The sequence below is a fragment of the Dasypus novemcinctus genome, chromosome 15 (assembly GCF_030445035.2).
Source record: "Dasypus novemcinctus isolate mDasNov1 chromosome 15, mDasNov1.1.hap2, whole genome shotgun sequence".
Classification (NCBI taxonomy): domain Eukaryota; kingdom Metazoa; phylum Chordata; class Mammalia; order Cingulata; family Dasypodidae; genus Dasypus; species Dasypus novemcinctus.
Genome location: NC_080687.1, coordinates 86510435 through 86525130, shown reverse-complemented (window position 1 = coordinate 86525130; position 14696 = coordinate 86510435).

Genomic DNA, 14696 nt, shown 5'->3' with positions numbered 1-14696 from the left:
ATTAAATTTATTCCCAGGTATTTTATTTTTTTTAGATGGAATTTTCCTTTAAAAATTCACTTTGGATTGTTCATTGATGGTATATAGAAACAAAACTGATTTTATCATGTTAATCTTGCAGCCTGTAATTTTGCTGAATTTGCTTATTAACTCTTGTACTTTTCTTGTGGATTATTTGAGAATTTTATATACAGGGTCATGTCATCCATGAATAGTGATAGTATAACTTTTTCCTTTCCAATTTAGATATCTTATATTTCTTTTTCTTGTTTTAATCACTCTGACTAGAACTTCCAATACAACATCAAACAACAGCAGTTAAAGCAGACATCCTTGTCTTGTTCCTGACCACAGGGGGAAAGCTTTCTGTCTTTCATCATAGAATATAATGTTAACTATTGCTTTTCATATATGCCCTTTATCATGTTGAGGAAGTACTTTCTAGTGCAATTTTTCTGAGTTTGTAAAAAATAATAAAATGATTTTGTCAATTGCCTTTCTGGATCAATTGAGATGATCATGTGATTTTACCCTCATCCTATTAATGTGATGTATTAGACTGGTTGATTTTCCTGTGTTAATCCACCTTTGCATATTGGGACAAATCTCACTTGGTTATGGAACATCTTCCTTTTAATATGCAGTTGGATATGATTTTATATTTTAGTATTTTATTGAGGATTTTGCATTTATATACATAAGAGAATTTGGTCTGTAATTTTCATTTCCTGTGATATCATTTTCTATCTTTAGTGTTAGTGTAATGCTAGCCTCATAGAATGAGTTAAAAAACGTCTCTCCTTTTCAGTTTTTTTGGAGAGTTTGAGAAGGATTGGTGTTAAGTTTTTTAATGTTTGGCAGAATTCACCATTGAAATCATATGATCCTGGACATTTTATGCTCTGGGGAGGTTTTGATTAGTAATTCAATATCTTTATTTATTACTGGTATATTGGTTATTTAAGAGTGACTTAATTTCTGCATATTTGGAAATTTCCAATTTTCCTTCAATTGTTGATTTTTAGCTCCAGTCCATATGTTAGAGAACATGAATTCAATCATTTTAAATTATTGAGACTTGTTTTGTGAGCTAACATATGGTCTATCCTGGAGATGTCCATGGCTATTTGAAAAGAATGTGTATTCTGTTTTTCCTGTGTGTGTGTATACTATTAATTATATGTTTGTTAAATCTAGTTGGTTTACAGTATTGCTCAAGTCCTTTGTTTCCTTACTGATCTTCTGTATAGATATTCTACCCATTATTAAAAGTGGTATATTCCTGGGCATAAATATAAGGTACATAAATATGTACAAATATTAATGGGGCATTGTAACAGTGTGTGGAGATTCACACAATAACCAGAAGAATATTGAATTCCCATCCTGGGGAGTTCTGCCACATTCTTCTCTAATGGTACAGCAACAATCCCACAAGTGCAGGGCAATGAATAGTGAAGAAGGATGGCCCATTGATGGGCCCTTGATATTGGCAATCATACTTATGAGCCTTTGGTCTTGAAATTTCAACTTAGCCTATTTGCTGTAGGGTGCTTAAGAGGGTGACTAAGAGTTATTTCCTGAGAGCCTCCATGCTGCTCAGATGTGACCTCTTTCTTAGCCAAACTCAAAATATAAGTGCATTACCTTCTCCCCAGCATAAGACATGACTCCTGAGGATGAGCTTCCTTGTTACTAGGGATTACTACCAAACACCAATGAGGAATGCAACTGGAAAAAGACTAATAAAAGGGGGGAAAGGTAAAAACAAATGGGTTTATATGACTAAGAGACTTCCAAGTGAGTCAGGAGGTCATTCTAGAGGTAACACTTATGCATTTCTCAGCAGGATCCCATAGATAGCTGAAGTAGATACTATCCCAAACAGTGGGGCTCCTGAGGACTCTGGAGACACCTAGGTCCTATAGGCATGGCAGATAGCCATGGAATTTGATGCCTTGCCACTGGGCCCTACTTACGAGTTTGTGCTACCAAGTGTGACAGAGTTAGACTCAGATGAGACTTCTCTCCACGTGCCTTTTCTGTCCCTTCTATTTGAACCTCTTGTTTGTTCTGGAGTTGGCAGATATAGGTCCAAGAGACTTGAATCTTTGGGATGTCCATGTACCAGCTGGGACCTGAGCCTCAGTGGAGTTGCAAAACCTGCTCTCCAGTTCATTGGACTCACCCAGGACCACCATACCAAGGAACCAAGACAGTCTACAACTACAAGCAAGAAAGTCCCATCCATAACGGACTATTCCCATAGCCATATGGGATTGAGAACCTGTTTCAATTAGAGGTGGAGTAGGTATCACCATCCCAGAATCCTCAGGATTGGTGAATAAAATATGGGCTTGAGTGGACTTACTGATATTCTACTACAGACACTATGATTCTAGCAATGGAAGAAATTATATCATTGATGTGGAGACAGTGAACACTAGACGTGCTCAAGGAAGTGATAGGGAAAAAGAAGTGTAATATGGTAGTATTTTGGGGGCTTGGAATTGTCCTGAATGACATTGAAATGACTGATAAAGGCCATTATATATCCTGCTGTAACCTACAGAATTGAGGATAGAGTATAAGCTACAATGTAAACTATAATCCATGCTTAGCGGGTGTATCAGTCAGCCAGGGAGGTGCTGATGCAAAATACCAAAATTTGGTTGGTTTTTATAAAGGGTATTTATTTGGGGTAGAGCTTACAGTTACCAGGCTTTAAAGCATAAGTTACTTCCCTCACCAAAGTCTATTTCCACATGTTAGAGCAAGTTGGCTGCTGACGTTTGCAAGAGTTCAGGCTTCCTGGGTTCCTCTCTTCCCTGGACTTGTTTCTCTCTAGGCTCAGGGTTCCTTTCTTCCCAGAGCTTGCTTCTCTTTCCTCACAACCCAGCTCATCTGTGTAGTTACTTCCCAGGGCTCTAGCTCAGGACTCCAGAATCAAAACTCCAACATCAAACTCTAACTCTGTCCTTTGCCATGCAAGGGGTGGGGACTCAATGCCTATTGATGTGGCCCAATCAAAGCACTAATCATAATTTAATCACACCCAGGTACAAACCAGTTTACAAACATAATCCAATATCAATTTTTGGAATTTATGAACCATATCAAATTGCTACAGTGGCAATGCTTCAAACTGTTCATCAATTGCAATAAATGTACCACACTAATGAAAGAAGTTATTAATGTGGGGAAGAGTGGGAGGTATGGGGGTTGGGGCATATGGGAATCCCTTATATTTTTGTGTTTAACATTTTGTGTAATCTAAGTATCTTTAAAAAAAATAAAAATAAATTAAAAAAACAAAAACAAAAGCAGAACCAATTGACCATATAGGTGAAGGTAGTTTTTTTGTTTTAGAAAATTTATTTTTCATAAAAATATACTGTTTATATAAATATATAATGATTTACTATTGTTGTTTTAAGAATTAATAAACAAATACTTTAAAATTTTAAAAAAGTGGTCTGTTGAAGTCTCCTAAATAGTTATAGAAGTATTTTCTTTCCAATTTTGTCAATTTTTGCTTCATATATCTGGAACTCTATATTAGTGGCATAATCATTGTATCTTATAATTGTACGTCCCTAATGAATTGGCATGTTTATTAATATCAATATCCTTCTTTGTCTCTTCTAACATATATTTATTTAAAATCTATTTTGCCATTCCAACTATGGTTTGTTATTATTTGGATGGCACGTATTTTTCCATCCTTTCACTTTCAACTAATTTGTTTAGGTCTAAGGTGGGTTTCTTATAAACAGTATATAGTTGGATCATCCTTTTTCCAAAATCCATTCTGCCAGTTTCTGTGTTTTGATTGGAGCATTTAAATCATTTGCATTTAAAATAATTACTGACAATGCAGGGCTCACTTTAGCCATTTTTGTTATTTGTTTATTGCATGTCATAACTTTTTTGTGCATCATTTCCTTCATTGCTACCTTCTTTTTTTTGTGTATACTTGACCTTTTGAGGTGAAACTGATCCCTTTTCATTTCCTTTTATGTATATATTTTAGACATTTTCTTTCTTATCACTATGGAGTTTATATTTAATATTCTAAACATTTAATATTATAGTTTAAACTTATACCAACTTATCTTCAAAGAACATGCACAATCTCTGCTCTTCTCCCCTTCCTTCCTCCCTCTTTATGTTTTTCTTGTCATAAATAACGTCAATAATTTTTGCATTCTCAATATCATAGAAAAATGCTTATTTTTACACATTTGTATTTTAGATCACTAAGAAGTAAAAGTTGAGTTTCATACCAATATTACTTAGACCTGAATGAATTATTGATGCACAATATAACAATGATAAATATTGATATCATTTTGTTGCATGAATACATATAGAAGTAGTATGTGCTATAGGAATCAATTTATATAAAATTCTTATACTTGCAAGCTAATTAATAGTCACAGAAAGAAGATTGGTTTCTGCGGACTTGGGGAATGTGGTAGTTAAAAGGAGTCAGAAGAAGGGATTATAAGAAACCTGAGGAAACTTCTGGGAATGATAGATGTGTTCATTGCCATGATTGTGGCAATGATTCCATGGGTATGGGCATATTCAAAAGTTATCAAATGTGTACTGTTAATTGTCTCAATTATATCTCAATAAAGGTGTTTTAAAATTAAAATAAAAGAATGACCTCAAGAAATTTATAACCTACTAGTATCAAATTTATGCTTAAAATTTTTCATGCATGCTGGCAATCAACAACTGTTTAGTCATAAAGAAGTAATTCAATATGGAACAAATCCAATACCTGTAGGGATGCAAGTTAAATGGTAATAAGCTAGACTCATGTTTTTTTTCACAGGTTTCTAGCAGCGAGGTTTCCACCTTGTAGCAGAACTTCTTTTTTTTTAACCTACTGACTCACATGTCTCAACTAAGTATAGCACACCAAGTAAGTAGTGTAACACAGCACTTGAGTGGGAATTAAGTAAACACTTTGAATTGACACCTGGTGGTCTTTTCTGTGTCCTAGTACACACCCACCATTCCCCATGCATGATTCTGCGTAAGTCCTTATACTAAATATAAAAAGAAGCAGGGTGGTCGTTCATCATAAAATGGGTTTTAATTTTCATAAAGATATTGTAGTTTCACTGCAAAAGGACAGCATTTAATTGCTTCATGTATTCCCTTTAAAGTAAAAATTAGTAATTTTAGATTGTTTTAATTCTAATAACAACTAGTATTTACTGAGTACTTTTTATGCGTCAACTAATTCTCATGTATTATTTCTCAACTGAGCCTCCTTTTTTTTCCCTCTGTTTATTATGGGATATTACCTTGGTTTAGATTTTTGTCTGTATTTACATACAGTGTTTTCAATTCATTTTCTTCCAAACTTCAAGGATGAATGAATTCTTCACTGACAGAAAGAACAAAAGAATTACTGTTATATGGAAATGTATTGTAAAAACAATAATGAATTTTCTACCCCAGTGGTAGAATTTGAACTCATGATCACTACCAACCAGAGTCAGAATGCTACATGTTTGAGATTTGTTTATTTTTACATGTTAACATGTGCTACATTATCCTACACAGAGCATGTAAAATTCATTTGCATAAGAACCCTCAGATTCAGAAAAAACTGCCTTTCAAAATGCATTAGGGTTAACACAGTGGAAATTTGATACTCAGTAGAGATGAACATTATTGAAAAGCCTATTAACTGCCTCTTACCTAGGAAGCATTACTGTAAGTGTTATTTGGATGCTTTTTAGCATAGTAAATCTTATTGCTATGGTTCAAATGTAACGTAACAAGAAAGACAACATGTTCTGCTTTGAAATTAAGAAAATGTGTGGGTGTGATGCTGGTTTCTGATGATCCATTCAACCTGGAATTTAGCCTAGACATGATTCACTGAATCTTAGATTGAAAAGAAACAAAACAATATTCATCCTCCATAGACTGTGGTTTAGTTTTGCTTTAGAAACAGATGGCAAAGTAGAAAAGCTGGTTGGAAATTGATTGAATTTGAAAAATCAGATGTGGAAAAATCAAGCAATTCAACCAGTCCAATAGATTGTTTTGTGATGGCAGGGTTATTCTTCACAACACACCCTCAAGAGTGTTTTGTCCTGTGTAATTAGATGCTACAGGTGTTCTGCTTTCTTTTTCTTTCTCATTTCCCTTGGGCAATCTTTATTTCTTATTCTATAAGCCTCTACTTTAAATAGTATTTCCAGAAACAGAGCATATATTTTACAGTATCTTAACTTCATGCATTAAATTTTACTTGGAAATTCTTCTCATTACTTAATGGGCAGACCTTGTTACATTTGCAGATAGTTAGCACGTCTGTCAAATTTAATCATGGCTTAGCCAAACTGCATATATACCGCTGTTCAGAGAGGGATTCATAAATGAAACCTATTTGTGCAACTGTTTCCTTTCTTTCTTTTTCCTTTACTGAGTTATTTTTTAGCTTTTATTCCAAAGTTTTATATTCTGTGACTGTCTATCTCTCTTCAGATCCAGTGTTCTGGGCATCTTCCAATTTAATTTAAGGGAAACTGGTGAACTTTAAGATGAGTGAGACTTAGAATAAAACCAAGAGATAGAATTTGGAACAAATCAAAACCAATTCAAAAAGCAAGTCCCCTGAGTATGCACCATCCCTAGCACCAACCACAGGTTCAGTAAAAGTGACAAGAGGAGTGTGTAGGAAGGTCACATCTGGGTCTAGCTCCATCACACTCAGGAGCACAAATTCCAAAGTAGGGCCCTCTGACATGGCACTGAACTCCAGAGCCATCTGCCATGACGATATACCCTGTAAATCTTCATAGCCTTCAGGAGAACCAGCACCTAGGGTTCTATCTTCTTTGGCTCTTTCTGGGGTTCTGCTGAGTTGTGTGTAAGTGTGACCCCTCTGATGACCTCCTGACTCTTTTTGGAAGATTCTTAGCCATATAAACTCATTTGTATGTGCCAATTGGGCCCTGAGTCTCAGCAGAGTTGCGACTCCAACACTCTGGTTCATTGGACTTACCTAGGTCAGCTAACAGGGAGGTGAAGATGGTCAACCACCACACCAGGGAATCAAGAGTGCCTACAACTGTAAGCAGAGGAATTGCATCCATCATCCATGTGGAATCTAAGCCCCCTTTTAATCTAGAGCGAAGAGAGGACATCACCATCCCAGGGTCCACAGAATGGAGGAATAAAATATGGGTTAGAGTGGACTTACTGATACTCTACCATAAAACTATTGTGACTAGTAATAGAAGAAATTGTAGCACTGAGGAAGAGAAAGTGACCATAGTAGTTGCTGAGGGTAAGGAGAAGGAAGAAGAAATGTAATATGGGGGCATTTTTGGGACTTTGAGTTGTCCTAAATGATATTGCAGTGTCAGATTATGGACTTTATATATCCTGCTTTAACCCACTGAATGTACTGGGGGAAAGTGTGAACTACAGGGTAAACTATTATCTATGTGGTGCAGCAGCGCTCCGGAATGCAATGAGTGTGCCACAATGATGGAAGAGGTTGTTGGTGTGGGAGGAGTGGGGGGGGGGGGATGGGGGGTATACGGGAACTTCGTATTTTTTAATGTAGCATTTTTTTGTGTGATGTATATATCTTAAACAAATACAATTTATAAAAATGATGGGGTGGGGGGTGGGGAGCAAGATATATGGGAACCTCTATGTTTTTTAAGTTTTTTTTTTATGTTTTTAATGTAATGTTCTTTGTGATCTATTAACTTTAATTTAAAAAGTGTAAAAAAAAAAAGCAACAGAAAAGGATAAAAAGTGTATCCTGATCTTCACTCAAAATCAGGGAGTATTTGGACTCATGAGTGGCCTGAATGATCTAGGAAAACTAATTCATCTTTTTTTTCTGTATCAGAAATCTAACATGCGGAATAATATACATTACTAGACCTGTCTACACAATCTTCGTGTTGAAGTTTTGTCTTTCAAGAATGTAAAACAACATGATAACCCCTGAAAAGGCACATTTCCACAGAGAGTCAATAGTTAAGACTATCACTTTCCCTCTATCGTTAGTTGCCCTATTAAGCTCCTCTGAAGAATGACTGAGTTGTCTGCTGGCAGCTATAACCACCATGAGCATCCTAACTTGTTCTCTATGTCAGACCTAAAGCATGTCTAGGGCACGAGGCATCTGGAGGGAAAAGAGGGAATTCAATTCCAAAGGGCTGACTGTTAAATTTACTCTCAGTATATTGAGGTATATCATGGTATACCTTTGTCCAGGTCATATCACGTAAGATTACATTACCATCCTTAAACTAAATTAATTCTTACAAAATGGATATGTAGCTTAAGCCAAAATGATTTATGGCAATCACAAACTGAAGAACAAACAAATAATGCAAGAAGAGTGAATGAGAAAATGACAGGCTAACTCTCCCACTCCCATTTTAGTTCTTCCTTGGCCACATATGAGGTAAAGCCATTATAATCCACGCATAGAGTTGTAGAGGGTTTTGAGACACTAGCTAATGACACTAGGCAGACTAACAACCCAGAACAGGAGGACAAACGTCCATGATGTTTTCAATTATGTTTAACATTTTATAATACCCTATGGGTCCTCACTAAGCATAAGGACATATGTTTAAAACGTCTCTTGAGATTTACTATTTATTACCAGAATTCAAAATGTCACTTGGATTTCACATAATAAAAATGGCTGAAAACAGATATGAAGAACAATAAGATACCAACATAATATATTCCTTAGTCAGTAAATACTGACAGAGAAAATATTGTTTAATATTTGAAGATAGAAGTATTAGGCCAAATTCACACTGTTGGGAGGTTTGCTATGCAGTTGGATGAAAGAACAGATGTGTCTAATATGCCTGAGCTTATGGTATTTGCAAGATTCAGCTTTAATAATGAAATTAAAAAGTAATTCCTTTTTGAACCACTTGACTAAAGAAAAGATGCATTGAACTTATGACTTCCTTAATTACAACATTTCATAGACAAACTGTGTAGGTATAAATCCCAGTAGCATGGCTGCTTGGCCTTCAAATTTATAAATATAAGAATCATTGAGGGGCAAAGACACAAAGTTAGCATCACACTTAAAATATTCCCATTGCATGTAATTCACAGTGAAGAAGAGAGCTCAAAGTCAGAAGTACACAAAGAGCTGTCGGATGTCCCTGATTTCATACATGCAACAATAATGACAGCTGACACTGATACAGCATAGTCTCCACTTTGAGTGACTGACACATGTTCAATCATTTAGTTATCAAACTCCGGGGAGGGTGATGTAACTATAAAGTTCACATTTCAGGTGAGGAAAATGATGTTCAAAGAAGTTAGGAGAGCTCACAAAGAGCACACAGCTAGACAGTGGTTGAGCCAGGCTAATCTAGTGGGCATCTCAACTCCACTGTTTCTCTCGTCTATGCCTTTGGGAGTTGTCTGCTGGCAGCTATGACCACCGTTAGCAGTGAGAATGAAAGGAAGCTGAGTTTAGAAATAGGCAAATCACTGCACATGTAATCACATTTTCTCACTGAAGTATTATCGAAAATGTTATTTTTAGTGAAGAGAGGAACTTCTTAATCATTAATAAGTACAACTAACAAGTACAATATTTTTTGAATTTTTAGAATTCATTTTACATTTTCTGTTTTTAGGTGTATTTCATCACATACATAGCATATTGATAGCTGTATTTAATTTGCATGTGTTGATGTGAGGGTGTGTGATGTGTCTGTGTGTACATATACTTACATTAGGCCATAAGTGCAAAATTTTTACTATTCAAGCATCATCACAAACATCAGGGGGACCAGTGAGCTAAAGAAGGAATTGGTACTAAATAAGAAAAGCAACTGGAAAAAACCAACCAAGAGGGAAGTGGACTTGGCCCAGTGGTTAGGGCGTCCATCTACCACATGCGAGGTCTGCAGTTCAAACCCCAGGCCTCCTTGATCCATGTGGAGCTGGCCCATGTGCAGTACTGATGCGCGCAAGGAGTACCCTGCCATGCAGGGGTGTCCCCGTGTAGGGGAGTCCCACGCGCAAGGAGTGTGCCCGTGAGGAGAGCTGCCCACAGTGAAAGAAAGTGCAGTCTGCCCAGGAATGGCGCTGCACACATGGAGAGCTGACACAAGATGATGCAACAAAAAAGAAACACAGATTCCCGTGCCACTGACAACAGAAACAGACAAAGAAGAACAAGCAGCAAATAGACACAGAGAACAGACAACTTGGGCAGGGGAGGTGGGAAGGGGAGAGAAATAAATAGATAAATAAATCTTAAAAAAAAAAACAAACAACCAAGATGGTAGGAAGATTTGCAAAGGCAAGAGGTCTCAGGGATAGTTGGTAGAGATGCAGGAAGGACAGAGTGGGGATGAAGTAGGAGAGAGGGGAAGGAAAGTAGGGCAGGTGTGAGACACGGTGGAAAGCGTGTTAGGAAGAATTGATGAGAGAAGTGTCAGAGGGGATGGATGGAGACCAGCCCCATGACCAAGGTAGAAGAAGCCGGTAAGAGATGATGAACCTAGACTAGGAAGGTGGCAGCAAATATGGAAAAAGTAACAGGTTTCATAGCAATATAGCCATGGTGATAAAGAGAGAAAGTCTTTGGAAGGTAAAAAAGGGAAGATTCAATACTGTGGTCAACCAGGTTTTTAATCATTTATTAATTTAAAAAAATCAAAATGTGCATGTAAACGTTGATTTGTTAAAATTTTAATGTTTCCTAGTCATACTTTCTGTTATTTAACCAAGGGTGATGAAAAACTTCAGCATTTAATTTCTCATAGTATGAAGTTCTTAATAATCTGTAAGCAAAAGCTTACAGGAACTTAAAATCCCTTTATCAAAAGAGGGATCCCTCAGTAATTTCATCCTATATGTGTTTGCAAGTGCTGTTGCGCTCTTTTTAATAGCGTCAAATCTATTATAGTTAATATTATTTTAAACAGTGTAAAAACTATGGTTTTCCATTCAGAGACACATCTTAAGAGAAAAATACAGCACACACACACACACACACATAAATACAACCCTTACGATTTCTTCCCTCCACATGTTTTTCTCTTTGAGAACATCTATGATTCCTTTTGATTTCAGAGACTTTGTTTCTAATCACTACTTCACCTCTGCAGCTCAAAGTGAAGAAAAAGCTTTCCTGCCTTTGAAGAGGGCAGAAATGGCACTCTGTGCTGGCTGACATTCAGACAAGGTCCCAATGGAATGCTCTGCTCTGTTGCCTGCCATGGAATCCTGATGAATGGAACTGAAGCTCCAGAACTTTGAGATCAGAGGTGGGGCTGGAGAAATATTCCTGAGGAATATGGGATCTCGTCCAACAATGGAGCATTACAAAACACTATGGAAGATTACCCAAACTTTGCTTATATGGCACCCATGTGACAGAATCTCTGTAGAATTGAAATCCAGAATCAAGAGTCTGAAAACTTTGTTTTAAATAAATAAATAGGCGAATACAATAAAGACTAAGCTTGGCAATCACAGTGAGAAGGAGTTTTATGATCACTGTAGTATTAGAAGAAAGTAAAATTAGGCTCTTCAGTATCAGATATTTAATTTACTTGAAATTTAAAATAACAGGAATTCTATGAATTTTGTGAATGCAAAAATGTTTCCTAAACTTCTCTCTATATTAAATATGAACATTAAAAAAAAAAAGAAAACGAACCAACTTTTGAAGTTTGGTTTGGAAATGCAGTGTATTGACATTTAATGTAGGAGAGGTACAGGGTCCATTAGTCCAAATCTATCAGATTTCTTCGACATGACATGTTAATACAAAACACATTAGACTTAATAGCTGCTCCTTCAGCTCTTGGACATATGGGTGGAAAGAGCCCTTATACATCCTCTGTCCCTCTAATAGCACAATATGAGACAAGAGCATAATACTGCAAGGAGTAAAAAGATGTGATGGTTATTATTATACCCCATGAATCTTTGCAATATAATAGCACATAGCTAATTAGGACAAAGATTTTCAGTTAGGAATTGGGAAATTTGAAGTATCCACTGTCCTTTTTACTTTATCCTTTCAACTTTGTCTAGAGACTTTTCATGCTAAACTTCTATTAAGGCCACAGCAAGGTGAAAATGGAGAGTTATTATCTTGAAATAAAATTGTAGTTCATCCTTCAATTGTGACTTACCCACATTGAAAATTATAAATTTTCTTTTTTTCCTTCTCACTTAGACATCTCATTAGTGATTCATGAACAAAGACCTTTCTAATGTAATGCATTTTTTTTCATATCTGGTTTAAATGATTGGGTACATTTTACCAAGATCAAGAAAAGGATATTCATTTGGGTAGGAAAAGGTAGAAGTAACTTCTGCTATTAAAATTCATTTCATTTATTCTTTGTTCTTGGCACCCCAAACGTCATTAAAAGAAAAATGAAACATTCAATATTCAGAATTTGATGACTGGATAGTGCATATCAGAAATGTTAAATAAATGAATAGATGTCTCCTTTGGAAATGGTGGTCATTGTTACAAGAAGTCAGCATTTTTTCCCACTGAGTTTCAGACTCTTTCTTAACACAGACTTCTGGCAGTCACTACCAATAGCATAGAGTTGGCATATCAATTAAAATGCAAAGAAGAAAGGTTGTGAATATACAGAACTATTTATTATTGGCATCTGTAATACAGCAAATTAAGGTATGGTGTGTGGTGTTAGGACTGTGAAGCAATTTGACTATTAAAAAATGCTATTTGACTGTTAAATGTTATCCTAATTGTTTCATTGATCTGACTGTTTTGGTCTTTTCTTTTCCTATTAAACTGTGATCCAAAGGTTGATGAGAAAATCTGATTTGGATATATCTGGGAGGTTCACTGAAGGAAGAGATTCTAAGTGAGGATCAGGAATTGAAATATTTGAATTACTTGAGTTTCTTTTTATGTAACAGAAAATTTAAGTTATTTATTAATGATATCATTGACATCACCATTCTGCAAAACTTGCCATCTAATATTAAAATTTAACTTAAATACCAAAAATGTTCTGAGATTAAAAAATATAACAGTAAAATTAAAATTATTGACTTTCATTTGATGAAACAGAGGTATGAGATGACAAACCCCATTGACACTTAGAAATCTAGGAATAGAAGGAAACTTTCTCGAGATGAAAAAGGACATATATAAAAAACTCGGAGCAATCATCATATTTAATGATATGATGAAAGCTTTCTTTCTAAGATCAGGAATGAGACAAGGATATACACTGTCACCAATGTTATTCGAAACTGTACTGGAAATTCTATCTTGAACATTTAGGCAAGAAAAATAAAATAAAATGCCTTGAAGTTGTAAAGGAAGAGATAACATTTTCCTATTTTCAAATGACAGGATCCTATGTATAAAAAATACTGAATATCCCCATCAAAGCTACTAGAGCTATTAAATGAATTCAGCAAAGTAGCAGTAGTAAAATCAACACACAAAGATCAGCACTGTTTCTAGAACACAAATAAGAAACAATCTAAAGAGAAAACCAAGAGGAAAAATTCCACTTACAATAGCAATTAAAAGAATCAGATATGTAGGAATAAACTTAATCAAGGATGTAAAGGATTTTTACCCTGAAAACTACAAATCATTGCTAAAACAAATCAAAGACCTAAATAAATGGAAGGTTATTCTGTGTAGATAGAGTGGAAAACTAAATACTGTTAAGATGCCAATTCTACCCTAAGGAATTTTAAAATTCAGTGCAAACCCATTAAATTCCAACACCCTTCCTTGCAGAAATGGAACAGCCAATCATCAGATACATGGAGGGGTGTATGGATCCCTGAATAGCCAAAATCATCTTGAGAAAAGAAGAATGATGTTGGAGTTCACACATTTTCATATTTTAAAACTTATCTCAAAGCTACAGTAATCAAAACAGCATGGTTCTGGAACAAAATAAAATATATACCAATGGAATTGAATTGAGTTCAGAAATAAATCCTCAAATCTATGACTAAAGAGTCAAGGCCACTCAATGAGGAAAAAGTAATCTCTTCAAAAAGGATGCTGGGAAAATGCAAAAGAATGAAGGTGGTCTCCAACATCATATCCTATGCAAAAATTAAATAAAAATGGAATGAAGAACTAAATAAAAGAACCAAAAATACTAACCTCTGAGAAAAAAATATAAGGATGTATCTTCAGGATCTTGTATTAGGTAATGGTTTGTTTGACTTCGCACCAAAAACACTAGCAACAAAAGAAAAAAAACTGAATGTGACTTCATAAAAATTTAAAAAAAACAACAAAAAACTTTGTGCATCAAAAGACTTCCTCTTGAAACTAATAAGGCAACCTATAGAATGGGAGAAAATATTTGGGAACCACATATCCAATAAGGGTTTAATATTTGAAATATATAAAGAAATCTTACAACTCAACAACAAAAAGATAACCTGATTTAAAAATGGACAGAAGACTTTTCATAGACATTTCTCCAAAGAAGATATACACATACATGGCAAACACATACATGAAAAGATGCTTAACATCATTAACCATTAGGTAAATGTAAACCAAAGTCACAATGAAATACCATTTCACACCTACAAGAATAACTACTTTTTTAAAAAATGGAAAATAGTAAGTGTTGGAGAGGATGTGGAGAAACACAAACAATTGTATATTTTTT